Genomic DNA, 6,014 nt, shown 5'->3' with positions numbered 1-6,014 from the left:
CCCAGCTACGATGATGTCACCCTTCCCCAGGCCCCGCGAGCCCTGAGTGGCTGGAGGTCAGCCGCCCGGCTGCTCCTTTAAGGGTCTGGCGCTGGCTGCGAGGGCCGACCTGGGCGCGGGGCGACGCTGACTCACGGGGCCCGGTCTCGGACCTGTTGCCCTGAGCGTCGCCGGGGAAATTTTGCGGCGGCCGAGGGCTCCGCCTCGAATCCTCCTGAAGGGAGAACGGTGGGTGGGCTCTGGGCCGCGGCGGGCGCCACGTGGCTGTGGGGTTTGAGGAAAAACGTCTGCTCGGGTTAAATGCTCGCTGCCCGCCTTGCTCTCTCCTTGGAAGGAGCTAAAATCGGTATCCAGCATTGAGCTCCTCTCTGGAGGGATTTTTTTTTTTTTCATCTGAGAAGTGATGGTATAATTAATTATTCCCTTACGCGAGTAGGTTTTAAAAGTGGAGAAAGTTCTTGTACTTAGAAAATAACGTTGAACCCTGAGATTCTTCAACCTAACTCTCTTAAAGGGTCTCTCCCTTGTAATTCGAAATAAAAGCATATTCAAGAATACTCCCTTTTCAAAACGGCTATCAATGTGTGCGTGTGTGTTAGCTATAAATGCTTACTCATTTACAGAACTAAAAAGTATATTAAGGATTGCTCCCTAAGCTTATCAGGATTTCTGAGGTGAAAACTATCATGAGACCCAAGATACTCGGTTAATCTACTTACATTCCCAATTTAAGAAGTAGAAATTAAGCATGGTAAATTGTCCTAAAATGAGAAAGTAAAGTAGATCATACTTCACAGGGTTTTTTTTTTTTTTTTTAGTTTGTTTATTGCCGTTTATGATGATAGCTTACGATGTGGCTGGTAATTTACCTACATTATCTCAGTAATCCTATGTAGATTGTATTAATTATCTACATTTTGCACATGAAGAAACTGAGGCTCAGAGAGGTCAAGTGACTTTTCTAGTCATGGTCAGTCTCAGAGATGGAAACTGAACCCAGAGCCCAGGCTATCGATCTGTCGTGGCTGTACTGAAGACAAGACAGTTAAACAGATTTCAAGATTGAGTCACAAAATGAAACACAGATTTATAAACACTGGAGAAAAAAGAAAAAGTGTAAATATTATGATGAGAGATTTTTAACATGCCATTTTTCATGGTTGACACCCATTAAAATTAATAAGCTCAAGAGAATTAGTAAGAATTAACACGTAGTGAACTACGCTTGATAAAGAGGAAACATATTTTTTGGTTTCGACGGTCAATTGACTCTAAAAGCTGGTTCTTTAATGAAAACGTCAATTAAATACATGTACCTTCCGGTAAAGGTTTTCAAGAAAGCACAAGACAACGCTGGAACTGAGAATGGGTATAAAAGACTTTTTAAAGAGTTTTTAAAATTGAATTTTATTAGTAAAAGAAATTTGAAAATCATAATTAAATGTGAAATTCTACTGAAGTACCAAAACTGACGAGTAAAAATTTTTTTATTGACTTTGTAATAATATTACATTAAAAATATATATGTGAGGTCCCATTCAACCCCACCCCCCCACCCCCCCTCTCCCCCCCCAAGAGTAAAAATATTTTGGTGTCATTATCTTAACATTGGATTTTGTGTACTTTTATAATGTTTTCTCTTCTGTTTTATTGTGAACATTCAGCACATCTCCTTACTTTCTCTTTTAATCTCAATACTTAAATTTAACCCAGGTTCTATTTCAATATTATTACTCTTTCCCTTCACCCTTATTGAAAAATCACGCTTTAAAAATAAAGGGTGTGTGTGTTGAAATATAGAGTTAGAGACAGCTAGTTAATAATTTAAATTCCTTTAAAAAAATCTAGCTTAAACTCCAAACAAAAGTGCTAAGATATATAAAAATCAGAGAACTAGACCAAAGAAAGATTATTTCCGTTCCCTGGTTTTGGAAGAAATTACAATCAGCCAGCAACAGCTAGTAGGAATTGGGATTATGAAGAACTTCAAAGGGTATTTGGTGCCATCTACAGGAATAAAGCAGTAAGTATAAAACAGGTTTGGGGTTTCTTTCTCGGCAATTACTTTTCACAGGTGTAGCAAAGGACCAGTTAATTAAGAAAACCTGAAAGAATAAGTTGTGGTTTTTTTTGTATTTAAAAAATTTTTTTAAAAAGTGGCTTTAGATTCCATAAATGATACATTGGAAATATAGGGGGATTCCCATATTCCTTACCCACTCTCCTGAAAGTACAAGTTTTGAAGAAAGACCTGGAAAAAACCCTAAAACAAAGTAAAAGTGATGACCCCCAGCACCTAGTGCCTCAGAGGCATTAGATAAGCATTGACCAATGGGCATAGCTCCCAAAATAAAAGTTGGGAACTCCAGAATGTTTGAACCTGAATTTTATGAATATAATTTTAAATAAAAAGCTATACATAATAGCAAAAATATGGGCAGTCATTTGAAAGTGGGAAATACAAAGACCTGTCATCTCATCTTAGAAGGCTTTAAGAGATTTTAATCAGTCTCCTTTCTTTGAGGGGATTATACTCTAGGTAGGCAGAAAACGTATATAATACTTTGGGAATTAAAACACTTTATTTATTGGACTCACCTCACTCAGCTAAGATGGAGTTGAAGAAGGACAACCACCACACCATGGAGCCTAGAGTGCCTACAACTGAAAGCAGGAGGATTGCATCCAGTATCTATGTGGAATCTGGGCCTCCTCCTGACATAGAGTTGCAACGGACACAACCAATCCAAGGCCCACAGAGAAAAGGTGGCATTGGAATGGGAAAAGTGGACATGCTGGCTGATGGATATGGGGAATGGCAGGAAGAGATGAGATGTGGAGGCACCTTTGGGACTTGGAGTTGCCCTAGGTGGTGCTTCAGGGGCAATCATCGGACATTGTAAATCCTCCCAGGGACCACTGGATGGAATGTGGGAGAGTATGGGCCATGATGTAGACCATTGACCATGAGGTGCAGAGATGCCCAGAGATGTACTTACCAAATGCAATGGATGTGTCATGATGAAGGGAGTGAGTGTTGCTGGGGGGGGGAGTGGTGGGGTGGGGGTGGTGGGGTTGAATGGGACCTCATAAATTTTTTTTAATGTAATATTTTTACAAAATCAATAAAAAATTAAAAAAAAACACTTTATTACTGATTTTTTTGTTGTTGTTAAAGATTTTTCTTTAAGTATTTATTTCTATTCCCCGCCCCCCCCCCCATAGTTGTCTGCTCTCTGTGTCCATTCGCTATGTGTTCTTCTGTGACCGCTTTTATCCTTATCAGCGGCAGCAGGAATCTGTTTCTTTTTGTTGCATCATGTTTTGTCAGCTCTCCGTGTGTGCGGCGCCATTCTTGGGCAGGCTGCACTTTCTTTCGCACTGGGTGGCTCTCATTATGGGGCACACTCCTTGTGCGTGGGGCTCCCCTACGCGGGGACACCCCTGCGTGGCACGGCACTCCTTGCGCACATCAGCACTGCGCATGGGCCAGCTCCACACGGGTCAAGGAGGCCCGGGGTTTGAACCACGGACCTCCCATGTGGTAGGCGGACGCCCTATCCATTGGGCCAAGTCCACTTCCCTCTGTTACTGATTTTGACACCTCTTAACCATGGCATTAAAATGAGTTTTGTTTTCTAAATGTTTGAGGAATTAATTTTGTTCCTTGAAGTGTAAAAATCAGCATGAGATGTTTCTGCTTCAATATCAGTACTCTTCTTTGTAGCTACTTTGGAATACTCCAATATCATTATATCCAATACTGTGATAATAAGCTTCTAAAACCTTAAAAAATGATGCTTGAAAAATTAATCATTTCACAAATATTTGTGACTTGAAAAATAGAGTAATGGTTAAACTATGGTATATCCATTCCATGAAACACTATATAGCAGTTAAAGAACTAAAGAGTTAGCTTTGCATATGTAGGCACGGAAAGATTTACAAGGCACAGATTTGAATAAATAATTAAGTTGTAAAATGATTCCAACAGTGTAATGTTATTTGTTTTTGTTTTTATTTCTCTCCCCTTCCACCCACCCCGCCCCAGTTCTCTGTTCTCTCCGTCTATTTTGCTGCGTGTTGTCTGCTTCTGTTGTTGTCAGTGGCACTGGAATCTGTGTTTCTTTTTTTTTGTTGCTTCATCTTGGTGTGTCAGCTCTCCGTGTGTGCGGCCCCATTCCTGGGCAGGCTGAACTTCCTTTTGTGCTGGGCGGCTCTCCTTACAGTATGCACTCCTTGCACGTGGGGCTCCCCTACGCGGGGGACACCCCTGTGTGGCACAGCACTCCTTGCGCGCGTCAACACTGTGCATGGGCCAGCTCCACACGGGTCAAGGAGGCCCGGGGTTTGAACCACAGACCTCCCCTGTGGTAGACGGACGCCCTAACCACTGGGCCAAGTCTGCTTCCCTGTAATGTTATTTGTATAAAACACACACACACAAAACAAACCCAAATCCACACTATGTATTTTCCTCATTTCCAACTGTTACATATATATATTATGTATAGACAAAGATCTGGAAGTATACATTGCAAAGGATTAACATGGAAACGGGGCAATAGAGTCAGGATTGTAGGTAATGGATCAATGTGGACTTAGCTTTGTCATGTTTTACATTTTTCCAAAAAATAATATATATTCATTTATTACTTGGTAGCCAAAGGCTAAAATGAAAATCAGGGGAAAGAGTTAAAAGAGAAAAAGGTTACAGAACTATATCCACAAATTATAAAGACTATTGAGTCTTTACTGTGTGCTGGGTGGTGCAGTAAACAAGACAGGAGTCCTGCCTCTCAGTAGCTCATTGTCTAGTAGAAGAACCAGGCAGTAATAAATGGATAGAGAGTATGTCAGGTGGTGACAAGTGCTAGAAGAAAAGTAAGGCAGGCTTTGGAAAGCATATAGAGAAATTGGAACCATCATACGTTGGTGGTAGGAACGTAATATGGTACAGCCACTTTGGAAAACAGTTTGGTGGTTCTCAAAAAGTTAATAAGCATAGTTACTGTGTGACCCAGCAATTCCATTCCTAGATATGTACCCAAGAAAATTGAAAATACGTTCACACAAAAGCTTGTGCACAAATATTCATAGTGCAATAACCAAAAAGTGAAAAAAAAAAACAAACACCAAAAAACCACAAATGTCCCTCAAGTGATAAATGGATAAGCATATGTGTATCCATACAATAGAATATTGCTACATTATGGATGAACCTTGAAAACATTATGCCAGGTGAAAAAAAGTCAGTCACAAAAGGCCATGTATTTTTTATTTCCATTTTTATGAATGTCCAGAATAGGGAAAGCCAGAGTAAGAAAGTAGATCAATGGTTGCCAGGAGCTGAGGGGAGGAAATGAATGGGGAGGGACTGCTTATGGATACAGTTTCTTTTTGTGACAAAGAAAATATTCTGGAATTAGGTAATGGTAATAGATGTACAACTTTGTTAATACACTAAAAAAATAATTGTAAACTTTACAATGGTAAATTTTATGATATGTGAATTTTATCTCAAGTATTTTAATGTAAAAAAAAGTAAAGGGATAGAGGGAAGACCTGCTAGTTTGGATGCAGTGGTCAGGAATACCCCTAGTTTGAGCAGAGGCTTGAACAAAGTAAAGAAGCTAACCATGCAAATATGTGGAGGAGGAGGGAAAACATTCTAGGAGGAACCCAAGAGCAAGAGGGAGACACATGTCTGTTCTCAAAGAACACCAACCAAGGTGACGGGCAGTGAGCCTAGTGCAGTGAGCAAGTGTGTGTGGCGGGGAGGTGGGGGTGGAGGGCTGTGAGGAGCCAGGGCCTAGACTGGGTCGAATCTTGTAGTCCAACAAGGACTGGACATTATTTTAAATAATGGAAAACTGCTGAAGCCAGGAGCAATGTGATCTGACACTCTGTTGCTGGGTGAATAAACTGAGGTGGCAAGAGTAGGAGAAACCAATTCGGAGGGTATTACAATAAAGAAGACAAGAAAGATAGTGGCTTAGATTAGGGTGGGTATA

Source organism: Dasypus novemcinctus, chromosome 17 (assembly GCF_030445035.2).
Source record: "Dasypus novemcinctus isolate mDasNov1 chromosome 17, mDasNov1.1.hap2, whole genome shotgun sequence".
NCBI lineage: Eukaryota > Metazoa > Chordata > Mammalia > Cingulata > Dasypodidae > Dasypus > Dasypus novemcinctus.
The sequence above is the reverse complement of the archived record's forward strand: the minus strand, read 5'-3'. Positions refer to the sequence as shown.